We start from the raw sequence: 14,342 nt of genomic DNA on the forward strand, positions 1-14,342 counted from the left end.
CAAAATTCTGAAATCGGAAATTTCGGAAAGGGAATCGAATATCGGAAAATTTGAAAGTTTGTTAAAATTTGAAAGACATGTGAAGTTTTTAAATTAGAAAGACATATTTTAAAAATAGAAAGTAATATGAAGTAATATAGGTATTTAATTAAGGGGAAGTATGAACATGTTTTAGTTACTAACATTCATATCATAAGACATATATGACTAAAATAACTAATAATATATAAACCAGATTAAATTTTTCGGATATAGGAAATCGGAATTATCCGAAAAATGTGAGAAACACTATCCAATTCCGACTCTAAAAAATATGATATCCTAAATTTCGTATCTTAAATTTAGGATATCCGATTTTTCCGATAATTCGGATTTGGAATTTCGGATAGGAATTTCCGATACGGATATTTTTTAAAACCCTACAAAAAAACTATATGTATTGATATATAATAAATTAATAAAAATAATTACTCCAACGTAAAAAATTAAAAAAAAATAACTAAAATAAATATAAAATCCAATAAAAGGATATTTATTAATACCTATATGGATCGAGTTCTTGACAGTATTCTTGCGATTGGTTTGTGTTCCTTGAACTTTTCAGATAAAACTCGAGAATTAGAAACGACAACTATGAGCACGAAGCTTTTAAAACTGGATCCAAATCAAACCATAGAAGGATCTCCATATTGTAATTCATATTAGATGTTTTGGTCTATACGTTTAGTTTTCTTAAGTTACTAGTTTCCTAAGTAATAACGGAAGATATTGTCTATGAACAATCGTAACCCCTCACACATAACCACATAAGCAACCAGATGTTTAGATTTATTAAGAATTGTTGTTCATCTAGATTTTTAGTTCTGGTTCCCTTGGAGAAACTGTAGAAAGCGATGGTGGTGAGAGTAACAACGATATGCATTCCGATCAAGAGCAGCGCACCCTTCAAATATTTGATAATTTCGAAAATTTGAGCAACAAAGTGAAGGTATAGGGTAAAAATCCTTTGTTTCTCTTGTAATTTTATCCTTTTAGATAATTTCCAACATTCTTATTTAGAATATTATGCATTTGTTTTGATTCAGAATCTGAGATAAGAACAGAACATATATGCATTATGCAATGAGTGAAAAACAGAACATCAGATTCTTTTCCTAGTTCTGAAGTTTTTACCGCTCTTCAGAATCTTGGTATCTTCCCAAATTACACTTTGAATTTGTTCTTGGTTCTATTTTTTAGTGTACATAATTTAATTGGTTGTCATCATGTTGTGGCTCTAAGGCGAGGAACATGAGGCCTTGAAGAAAAAGTATAAAGAAGAGTGTCAAACCTTGAAGAACAGATTCCACCTAGAACGCTCAGAGAGAGGAAGACTCTACGATGAAGTGACTGAACTCAAAGGAAACGCTTGAGTGCACTATAGATGTAGACCCTTAAACCAGGATAAGGTTGCAAAAGGCTTAACTTTCAGGGGTTGAATATTATATAAATATTATATATTGAAAACTATATTTATTGATATATAATAATATAATAAAAAAGAATTACTTCGATAATTATTTTTAAAAGAAATTAACTGAAATAATTTAATAACCCAATAAAAAGTTATTTATTATATAAAGGAAATAATAAATTATAAGTAATAGTAGAATAAAAACAATTTTTAAAAAAAGAATTAAAAAGATTAACTGAAAGAAATTAATAATTCAATAATATAATATTTATTATGATATAAATATTATATATTAAAAACTAAGGTTGATCATAACCGGATATCCGAAAATTCGGATATACGAATTTCGGATAATTGATTTTTAGCATCCGATTATGTATCCGCAATTTAAGATTTCCAAAATTCTGATATCGGAAATTTCGGAAAGGGAATCGAATATCGGAAAATTTTAAATTTTGTAAAAATTTGAAAGATATGTGAAGCTTTTAAATTAGAAAGACATATTTTAAAATTAGAAAGTCATATGAAGTAATATAGGTATTTAATTAAGGGGAAGTATGAACATGTTTTAGTTACTAACATTCATATCATAAGACATATATGACTAAAATAACAAATAATATACAAACCAGATTAAATTTTTCGGATATAGGAAATCGGAATTTTCCGAAAAGTGTGAGAAACACTATCCAATTCCGACTCTAAAAAATCTGATATCCTAAATTTCGTATCGGAAATTTAGGATATCCGATTTTTCCGATAATTCGGATTCGGAATTTCGGATAGGAAGTTCCGATACGGATATTTTTGAAAACCCTGCAAAAAACTATATGTGTTGATATATAATAAATTAATAAAAATAATTACTCCAACATAATAAATTTAAAAAAATTAACTAAAATAAATATAAAATCCAATAAAAGAATATTTATTAATACGTATATGGATCGAGTTCTTGACAGTATTCTTGCGATTGGTTTGTGTTCCTTTAACTTTTCAGATAAAACTCGAGAATTAGAAACGACAACTATGAGCACGAAGCTTTTAAAACTGGATCCAGATCAAACCACAGAAGGATCTCCATATTGTAACTCATATTAGATGTTTTGGTCTATACGTTTAGTTTTCTTAAGTTACTAGTTTCCTAAGTAATAACGGAAGATATTGTCTATGAACAATCGCAACCCCTCACACATAACCACATAAGCAACCAGATGTTTAGATTTGTTAAGAATTGTTGTTCATCTAGATTTTTAGTTTTGGTTCCCTTTGAAAAACCGTAGAAAACGATGCTGGTTAGAGTAACAACGATATGCATTCAGATCAAGAGCAGCGCACCCTTCAAATATGTGAAAATTTCGAAAATTTGAGCAACAAAGTGAAGGTATAAGTTACAAATCCTTTGTTTCTCTTGTAATTTTATCCTTTTAGATAATTTCCAACATTCTTATTTAGAATATTATGCATTTGTTTTGATTCAGAATCTGAGACAAGAACAGAACATATATGCATTATGCAATGAGTGAAAAACAGAACATCAGATTCTTTTCCTAGCTCTGAAGTTTTTACCGCTCTTCAGAATCTTGGTATCTTCCCAAATTACACTTTCAATTTGTTCTGGGTTCTATTTTTTAGTGTACATAATTTAATTGGTTATCATCATGTTGTGGCTCTAAGGCGAGGAACATGAGGCCTTGAAGAAAAAGTATAAAGAAGAGTGTCAAACCTTGAAGAACAGATTCCACCTAGAAAGCTCAGAGAGAGGAAGGCTCTGCGATTAAGTGACTTAACTCAAAGGAAACGCTTAGGTGCTCTATAGATGTAGACCCTTAAACCAGGATAAGGTTGCAAAAGGCTTAACTTTCAGGGGTTGAATATTTTATAAATATTATATATTGAAAACTATATGTATTGATATATAATAATTTAATAAAAAAGAATTACTTCGACAATTATTTTTAAAAGAAATTAACTGAAATAAATAAATAACCCAAAAAAAAGTTATTTATTATATAACAGAAATAATAAATTCTAAGTAATAGCAGAATAAAAACAATTTTTAAAAAAATAATTAAAAAGATTAACTAAAAGAAGTTAATAATTCAATAATATAATATATATTATGATATAAATATTATATATTAAAAACTAAGGTTGATCAGAACCGGATATCCGAAAATTCGGATATATATGAATTTCGGATAATTGATTTTTAGCATCCGATTCTGTATCCACAATTTCGGATTTCCAAAATTCTGATATCGGAAATTTCGGAAAGGGAATCGAATATCGGAAAATTTGAAATTTTGTTAAAATTTGAAAGACATGTGAAGCTTTTAAATTAGAAAGACATATTTTAAAATTAGAAAGTCATATGAAGTAATATAGGTATTTAATTAAGGGGAAGTATGAACATATTTTAGTTACTAACATTCATATCATAAGACATATATGACTAAAATAACAAATAATATATAAACCAGATTAAATTTTTCGGATATAGGAAATCGGAATTATCCGAAAAATGTGAGAAACACTATCCAATTCCGACTCTAAAAAATCTGATATCCTAAATTTCGTATCTGAAATTTAGGATATCCGATTTTTCCGATAATACGGATTCAGAATTTCGGATAGGAATTTCCGATACGGATATTTTTGAAAACCCAACAAAAAGCTATATGTGTTGATATATAATAAATTAATAAAAATAATTACTCCAACATAAAAAATTAAAAGAAATTAACTAAAGTAAATATAAAATTCAATAAAAGAATATTTATTAATACGTATATGGATCGAGTTCTTGACAGTATTCTTGCGATTGGTTTGTGTTCCTTTAACTTTTCAGATAAAACTCGAGAATTAGAAACGACAACTATGAGCACGAAGCTTTTAAAACTGGATCCAGATCAAACCACAGAAGGATCTCCATATTGTAACTCATATTAGATGTTTTGGTCTATACGTTTAGTTTTCTTAAGTTACTAGTTTCCTAAGTAATAACGGAAGATATTGTCTATGAACAATCGCAACCCCTCACACATAACCACATAAGCAACCAGATGTTTAGATTTGTTAAGAATTGTTGTTCATCTAGATTTTTAATTTTGGTTCCCTTTGAGAATCTGTAGAAAGCGATGCTGGTGAGAGTAACAACGATATGCATTCCGATCAAGAGCAACGCACCCTTCAAATATTTGAAAATTTCGAAAATTTGAGCAACAAAGTGAAGGTATAAGTTACAAATCCTTTGTTTCTCTTGTAATTTTATCCTTTTAGATAATTTCCAACATTCTTATTTAGAAAATTATGCATTTGTTTTGATTCAGAATCTGAGACAAGAACAGAACATATATGCATAATGCAATGAGTGAAAAAGATAACATCAGATTCTTTTCCTAGCTCTGAAGTTTTACCGCTCTTCAGAATCTTGGCATCTTCCCAAATTACACTTTCAATTTGTTCTTGGTTCTATTTTTTAGTGTACATAATTTAATTGGTTGTCATCATGTTGTGGCTCTAAGGCGAGGAACATGAGGCCTTGAAGAAAAAGTATAAAGAAGAGTGTCAAACCTTGAAGAACAGATTCCACCTAGAACGCTCAGAGAGAGGAAGACTCTACGATGAAGTGACTGAACTCAAAGGAAACGCTTGAGTGCTCTATAGATGTAGACCCTTAAACCAGGATAAGGTTGCAAAAGGCTTAACTTTCAGGGGTTGAATATTATATAAATATTATATATTGAAAACTATATTTATTGATATATAATAATATAATAAAAAAGAATTACTTCGATAATTATTTTTAAAAGAAATTAACTGAAATAATTTAATAACCCAATAAAAAGTTATTTATTATATAACGGAAATAATAAATTATAAGTAATAGTAGAATAAAAACAATTTTTAAAAAAATAATTAAAAAGATTAACTAAAAGAAATTAATAATTCAATAATATAATATTTATTATGATATAAATATTATATATTAAAAACTAAGGTTGATCATAACCGGATATCCGAAAATTCGGATATACGAATTTCGGATAATTGATTTTTAGCATCCGATTATGTATCCGCAATTTCGGATTTCCAAAATTCTGATATCGGAAATTTCGGAAAGGGAATCGAATATCGGAAAATTTGAAATTTTGTTAAAATTTGAAAGACATGTGAAGCTTTTAAATTAGAAAGACATATTTTAAAATTAGAAAGTCATATGAAGTAATATAGGTATTTAATTAAGGGGAAGTATGAACATGTTTTAGTTACTAACATTCATATCATAAGACATATATGACTAAAATAACAAATAATATACAAACCAGATTAAATTTTTCGGATATAGGAAATCGGAATTTTCCGAAAAATGTGAGAAACACTATCCAATTCCGACTCTAAAAAATCTGATATCCTAAATTTCGTCTCGGAAATTTAGGATATCTGATTTTTCCGATAATTCGGATTCGGAATTTCGGATAGGAATTCCCGATACGGATATTTTTGAAAACCCTGCAAAAAACTATGTGTTGATATATAATAAATTAATAAAAATAATTACTCCAACATAATAAATTAAAAAAAAATTAACTAAAATAAATATAAAATCCAATAAAAGAATATTTATTAATACGTATATGGATCGAGTTCTTGACAGTATTCTTGCGATTGGTTTGTGTTCCTTGAACTTTTCAGATAAAACTCGAGAATTAGAAACGACAACTATGAGCACGATGCTTTTAAAACTAGATCCAAATCAAACCATAGAAGGATCTCCATATTGTAATTCATATTAGATGTTTTGGTCTATACGTTTAGTTTTCTTAAGTTACTAGTTTCCTAATTAATAACTGAAGATATTGTCTATGGACAATCGCAACCCCTCACACATAACCACATAAGCAACCCGTCACACATAACCACATAAGCAACCAGATGTTTAGATTTGTTAAGAATTGTTGTTCATCTAGATTTTTAGTTCTGGTTCCCTTGGAGAAACTGTAGAAAGCGATGGTGGTGAGAGTAACAACGATATACATTCCGATCAAGAGCAGCGCACCCTTCAAATATTTAAAAATTTCGAAAAGTTGAGCAACAAAGTGAAGGTATAAGTTACAAATCCTTTGTTTCTCTTGTAATTTTATCCTTTTAGATAATTTCCAACATTCTTAGTTAGAAAATTATGCATTTGTTTTGATTCAGAATCTGAGAAAGAACAAAACATATATGCATAATGCAATGAGTGAAAAACATAACATCAGTTTCTTTTCCTAGCTCTGAAGTTTTTACCGCTCTTCAGAATCTTGGTATCTTCCCAAATTACACTTTCAATTTGTTTTTGGTTCTATTTTTTAGTGTACATAATTTAATTGGTTGTCATCATGTTGTGGCTCTAAGGCGAGGAACATGAGGCCTTGAAGAAAAAATACAAAGAAGAGTGTCAAACCTTGAAGAACAGATTCCACCTAGAAAGCTCAGAGAGAGGAAGACTCTACAATGAAGTGACTGAACTCAAAGGAAACGCTTGGGTGCTCTATAGATGTAGACCCTTAAACCAGGATAAAGTTGCAAAAGGCTTAACTTTCAGGGGTTGAATATTATATAAATATTATATATTGAAAACTATATTTATTGATATAATAATATAATAAAAAAGAATTACTTCGACAATTATTTTGAAAAGAAATTAACTGAAATAATTTAATAACCCAATAAAAAGTTATTTATTATATAACGGAAATAATAAATTATAAGTAATAGTAGAATAAAAACAATTTTTAAAAAAATAATTAAAAAGATTAACTAAAAGAAATTAATAATTCAATAATATAATATTTATTATGATATAAATATTATATATTAAAAACTAAGGTTGATCATAACCGGATATCCGAAAATTCGGATATACGAATTTCGGATAATTGATTTTTAGCATCCGATTCTGTATCTGCAATTTCGGATTTCAAAAATTCTGATATCGGAAATTTCGAAAAGGTAATCGAATATCGGAAAATTTGAAACTTTGTTAAAATTTGAAAGACATGTGAAGTTTTTAAATTAGAAAGACATATTTTAAAATTAGAAAGTCATATGAAGTAATATAGGTATTTAATTAAGGGGAAGTGTGAACATGTTTTAGTTACTAACATTCATATCCTAAGACATATATGACTAAAATTACAAATAATATAAACCAGATTAAATTTTTCGGATATAGGAAATCGGAATTATCCGAAAAATGTGAGAAACACTATCCAATTCCGACTCTAAAAAATCTGATATCCTAAATTTCGTATCTGAAATTTAGGATATCCGATTTTTCCGATAATTCAGATTCGGAATTTCGGATAGGAATTTCGATACGGATATTTTTGAACACACTACAAAAAACTATATGTATTGATATATAATAAATTAATAAAAATAATTACTCCAACATAATAAATTAAAAAAAATTAACTAAAATAAATATAAAATCCAATAAAAGAATATTTATTAATACGTATATGGATCGAGTTCTTGACAGTATTCTTGCGATTGGTTTGTGTTCCTTGAACTTTTCAGATAAAACTCGAGAATTAGAAACGACAACTATGAGCACGAAGCTTTTAAAACTGGATCAAGATCAAACCATAGAAGGATCTCCATATTGTAATTCATACTTGAAGTTTTGGTCTATACGTTTAGTTTTCTTAAGTTACTAGTTTCCTAAGTAATAACGGAAGATATTGTCTATGAACAATCGCAACCCCTCACACATAAAAGAATATTTATTAATACGTATATGGATCGAGTTCTTGACAGTATTCTTGCGATTGGTTTGTGTTCCTTGAACTTTTCAGATAAAACTCGAGAATTAGAAACGACAACTATGAGCACGAAGCTTTTAAAACTGGATCCAGATCAAACCATAGAACGATCTCCATATTGTAATTCATATTAGATGTTTTGGTCTATACGTTTAGTTTTCTTAAGTTACTAGTTTCCTAAGTAATAACGGAAGATATTGTCTATGAACAATCGCAACCCCTCACACATAACCACATACGCAACCACTTGTTTAGATTTGCTAAGAATTGTTGTTCATCTAGATTTTTAGTTTTGGTTCCCGTTGAGAAACTGTAGAAAACGATGGTGGTGAGAGTAACAACGATATGCATTCCAATCAAGAGCAGCGCACCCATCAAATATTTGAAAATTTTGAAATTTTCAGCAACAAAGTGAAGGTATTAGTTACAAATCCTTTGTTTCTCTTGTAATTTTATCCTTTTAGATAATTTCCAACATTCTTATTTAGAAAATTATGCATTTGTTTTGATTCAGAATCTGAGACAAGAACAGAACATATATGCATTATGCAATGAGTGAAAAACATAACATCAGATTCTTTTCCTAGCTCTGAAGTTTTTACCGCTCTTCAGAATCTTGGTATCTTCCCAAATTACACTTTCAATTTGTTCTTGGTTCTATTTTTTAGTGTACATAATTTAATTGGTTGTCATCATGTTGTGGCTCTAAGGCGAGGAACATGAGGCCTTGAAGAAAAAGTATAAAGAAGAGTGTCAAACCTTGAAGAACAGATTCCACCTAGAAAGCTCAGAGAGAGGAAGACTCGACGATGAAGTGACTGAACTCAAAGGAAACGCTTGGGTGGTCTACAGAAGTAGACCCTTAAACCATGATAAGGTTGCAAAAGCCTTAACTTTCAGGGGTTGAATATTATATAAATATTATATATTGAAAACTATATCTATTGATATATAATAATTTAATAAAAAAGAATTAGTTCGACAATTATTTTTAAAAGAAATTAAGTGAAATAATTTAATAACCCAATAAAAAGTTATTTATTATATAACGAAAATAATAAATTATAAGTAATAATCCTATAAAAATAATTTTAAAACATATTATATACTAAATAGTATATGTAGTGATATATAATAATTCAATAATCTAATAAAACATTATTGAATTATTATATATCAGTAATATAATATATATTATGAAATAAGTATTATATATTAAAAACTATATGTATTGATATATAATAATTCAATAAAAAAATTACTTTGACAAATTTTTAAAAAAAAATAATTAATTAAAAAAAATTAATCATCCAATAAAAAGTTATTTATTATATAAAGAAAATAATAAATTATAAGTAATAATCAAATAAAAATAATTTTAAAAATTTTAAAAATTAGCTAATGGATTTTAATTATCCAATAATATAATATTTATTATGAAATGATATAATTATCCATAACCGGATATCCGAAAATTCGAATATATGAACATTCGGATATCTCACACGATAACATCAGATACTTTTTGTGGCTCTGAAGTGTTTACTACGCTTCAGAATCTTGGTATCTTCCCTAATTTCACTTTCAATTAGTTATTGGTTCTATTTTTTAGTGTATATAATTTAATTGGTTATCATCATGATATTGCTCTAAGGCTAGGAACATGAGACCTTAAAGAAAGAAGTATCAAGAAGAGTGTCTAACCTTGAAGAACAGATTCCACCTAGAATGCTCACAGAGAAGAAGACTTTAAAAGAAAGCGATTGAAGTCAAAGAAAATATTCGGGTGTTGTGTAGATGTAGACCCCTAAACTAGGATGAGGTTGCAAAAGGCTCAACTTTTAGTGGTTGAATATTATATAAATATTATATATTAAAAACTATAACTAGTGATATATAAAAATTCAATAAAAAAAAACATTACTTCGACAAAAATTAATAAAAAATGAATCAAGTAAAATAAAATAATAATCCAATAAAACAATATTTAGTATATGAAGAAAATAATAAATTAAAAGTAATAATCCAGTAAAAAATAATTTAAAAAAATATTATTTATTAAAAACTATATGTATTGATATATAATAATTCAATAATCTAATATAACAATATTGACTTATTATATATCAATATTATAGTATTTATTATGATATAAATATTTTATATTAAAAACTATATGTATTGATATAAAATAACTCAATAAAAAAAGAATTACTTCGACAATTATTTTTAAAAGAAATTAACCGAAATAATTTAATAATCCAATAAAAAGTTATTTATTATATATAGAAAATAATAAATTATAAGTAATAATAGAATAAAAACAATTTTAAAAAAATAATTAAAAAGATTAACTAAAAGAAATTAATAATACAATAATATAATATTTATTATGATATAAATATTATATATTAAAAACTAGGGTTGTTCATAACCGGATATCTGAAAATTCGGATATACGAATTTCACATAGTTGATTTTTAGCATCCAATTCTGTATCCGCAATTTCGGATTTCCAAAATTCTGATATCGGAAATTTTGGAAAGGGAATCGAATATCGGAAAATTTGAAATTTTGTTAAAATTTGAAAGACATGTGAAGTTTTTAAATTAGAAAAACATATTTTTAAATTAGAAAGTCATATGAAGTAATATAGGTATTTAATTAAAGGGTAGTATGAACATGTTTTAGTTACTAACATTCATATCATAAGACATATATGACTAAAATAACAAATAATATATAAACCAGATTAAATTTTTCGGATATAGGAAATCGGCATTATCCGAAAAATGTGAGAAACACTATCCAATTCCGACTCTAAAAAATCTGATATCCTAAATTTCGTATATCCGAAATTTAGAATATCCGATTTTTCCGATAATTCAGAATTGGAATTTCGAAATTTCGGATAGGAATTTCCGATACGGATATTTTTGAACACCCTATTGATATACAATAATTTAATAAAAATAATTACTCCAACATAAAAAATTTAGAAAAATTAACTAAAATAAATATAAAATCCAATAAAAACATATTTATTAGTACGTATATGGATCGAGTTCTTGACAGTATTCTTGCGATTGGTTTGTGTTCCTTGAACTTTTCATATAAAACTCGAGAATTAGAAACGACAATTATGTGCACGAAACTTTTAAAACTAGATCCAAATCAAACCATAGAAGGATCTCCATATTGTAATTAATATTAGATGTTTTGGTTTATTCGTTTAGTTTTCTTAAGTTACGTATTCCCTAAGTAAAAACTGAAGATATTTTCTATGAACAATCGCAACCCCTCACACATAACCACATAAGCAACCAGATGTTTAGATTTGTTAAGAATTGTTGTTAACTAGATTTTCTATTTTGGTTCACTTTGAGAAACTGTAGAAAGCGATGGTGGTGAGAGTAACAGTGATATACATTCCGATCAAGAGCAGCGCACCCTTCAAATATTTAAAAATTTCGAAAAGTTGAGCAACAAAGTGAAGGTATAAGTTACAAATCCTTTGTTTCTCTTGTAATTTTATCCTTTTAGATAACTTCCAACATTCTTATTTAGAAAATTATGTATTTGTTTTGTTTCAGAATCTAAGACAAGAACATATATGCATTATGCAATGAGTGAAAAACATAACATCAGATTCTTTTCCTAGCTCTGAAGTTTTTACCGCTCTTCAGAATCTCGGTATCTTCCCAAATTACACTTTCAATTTGTTCTTGGTTCTATTTTTTAGTGTACATAATTTAATTGGTTATCATCTTGTTGTTGCTCTAAGGCGAGGAACATGAGGCCTTAAAGAAAAAGTATAAAGAAGAGTGTCAAACCTTGAAGAACAGATTCCACCAAGAAAGCTCAGAGAGAGGAAGACTCTACGATGAAGTGACTGAACTCAAAGGAAACGTTCGGGTGCTCTGTAGATGTAGACGCTTAAACCAGGATAAGGTTGCAAAAGGCTTAACTTGCAGGGGTTGAATATTATATAAATATTATGATATAAATATTATATATTGAAAACTATATCTATTGATATATAATAATTTAATAAAAAAGAATTACTTCGACAAAAAATTTTAAAAAAAAGAATTAACTAAAATAAATTAACAATCCAGTAAAACAATATTTAGTATATGAAGAAAATAATAAATTAAAAGTAATAATCCCACAAAAACAATTTTAAAAAATATTATATACTAAATAGTATATGTATTGATATATAATAATTCAATAATCTAATAAAACATTATTGAATTCTTATATATCAATAATATAATATCTATTATGAAATAAGTATTATATATTAAAAACTATATTTATTTGATATATAATAATTCAATATAAAAATTACTTCGACAATTTTTTTTAAAAAAATAATTAACTAAAATAAATTAATCATCCAATAAAAAGTTATTTATTATATAAAGAAAATAATAAATTATAAGTAATAATCAAATAAAAAAATTTAAAAAATTAGCTAAAGGAAATTAATTATCCAATAATATAATATTTGTTATGAAATAAATATTGTTTATTAAAAATTTGGGGTGTTCATAACCGGATATCTGAAAATTCGGATATCTGACACAATAACATCAGATTCTTTTCATTGCTCTGAAGTTTTTACTGCGCTTCAGAATCTTGATATCTTCCCAAATTTCACTTTCAATTAGTTTTGGTTTTATTTTTTAGTGTAGATAATTTAATTGGTTATCATCATGATGTTGCTCTAAGGCTAGGAACATGAGACCTTAAAGAAGAAGTATCAAGAAGAGTGTCTAACCTTGAAGAACATATTCCACCTAGAATGCTCATAGAGAAGAAGACTCTACAATAAAGTGATTGAAGTCAAAGAAAATATTCGGGTGTTGTGTAGATGTAGACCCTTAAATCAGGATGAGGTTGCAAAAGGATCAACTTTCAGTGGTTGAATATTATATAAATATTATATATTAAAAACTATATCTATTGATATATAATAATTCAATAAAAAAAACATTACTTCGACAAAAATTAAAAAAAAAAAAAAGAATCAACTAAAATAAATTGATAATCCAATAAAACAGTATTTAGTATATGAAGAAAATAATAAATTAAAAGTAATAATCCAGTAAAAAATAATTTAAAAAAATATTATTTATTAAAAGCTATATGTATTGATATATAATAATTCAATAATCTAATTTAACAATATTGACTTATTATATATCAATAAAATTGTATTTATTATGACATAAAAATTATATATTAAAAACTATATGTATTGATATAAAATAACTCAATAAAAAAGAATTACTTCGACAATTTTTTTTAAAAGAAATTAACCGAAATAATTTAATAACCCAATAAAAAGTTATTTATTATATAACGAAAATAATAAAATATAATTAATAATAGAATAAAAACAATTTTTAAAAAAAATGATTAAAAAGATTAACTAAAAGAAATTAATAATTCAATAATATAATATTTATTATGGTATAAATATTATATATTAAAAACTAAGGTTGTTCATAACCGGATATCCAAAAATTTGGATATACGAATTTCGGATAATTGATTTTTAGCATCCGATTTTGTATCCGCAATTTCGGATTTCCATAATTCCGATATCGGAAATTTCGGAAAAGGAATCGAATATCGGAAAATTTGAAATTTTGTTAAAATTTGAAAGACATGTGAAGTTTTTAAATTAGAAATACATATTTTTAAATTAGAAAGTCATATGAAGTAATATAGGTATTTAATTAAGGGGTAGTATGAACATGTTTTAGTTACTAACATTCATATCATAAGACATCTGTAGTTGTGTATCAAGAACGAAACAAATAGCGGATATAGTTGAATGGTAAAATTTCTCTTTGCTAAGGAGAAGATGCAGGTTCGATTCCCGCTATCCGCCCAAAATGAAGAAATTTATTTAATATCTAATAATATCTAATATCATAAAATGTAAAATGCGAAAGGTATAGTTAGCCTTCATAGTGTAGTTATTCTATCCTTCCCCTTTTTGCCTTTACCCCAAAACAAAAAGTGTTAACTAATTACTAGTTACCAGAGTAAAACTTACAATT

Source organism: Lactuca serriola, chromosome 1 (assembly GCF_051521515.1).
Source record: "Lactuca serriola cultivar US96UC23 chromosome 1, Lser_US96UC23_V15, whole genome shotgun sequence".
Classification (NCBI taxonomy): domain Eukaryota; kingdom Viridiplantae; phylum Streptophyta; class Magnoliopsida; order Asterales; family Asteraceae; genus Lactuca; species Lactuca serriola.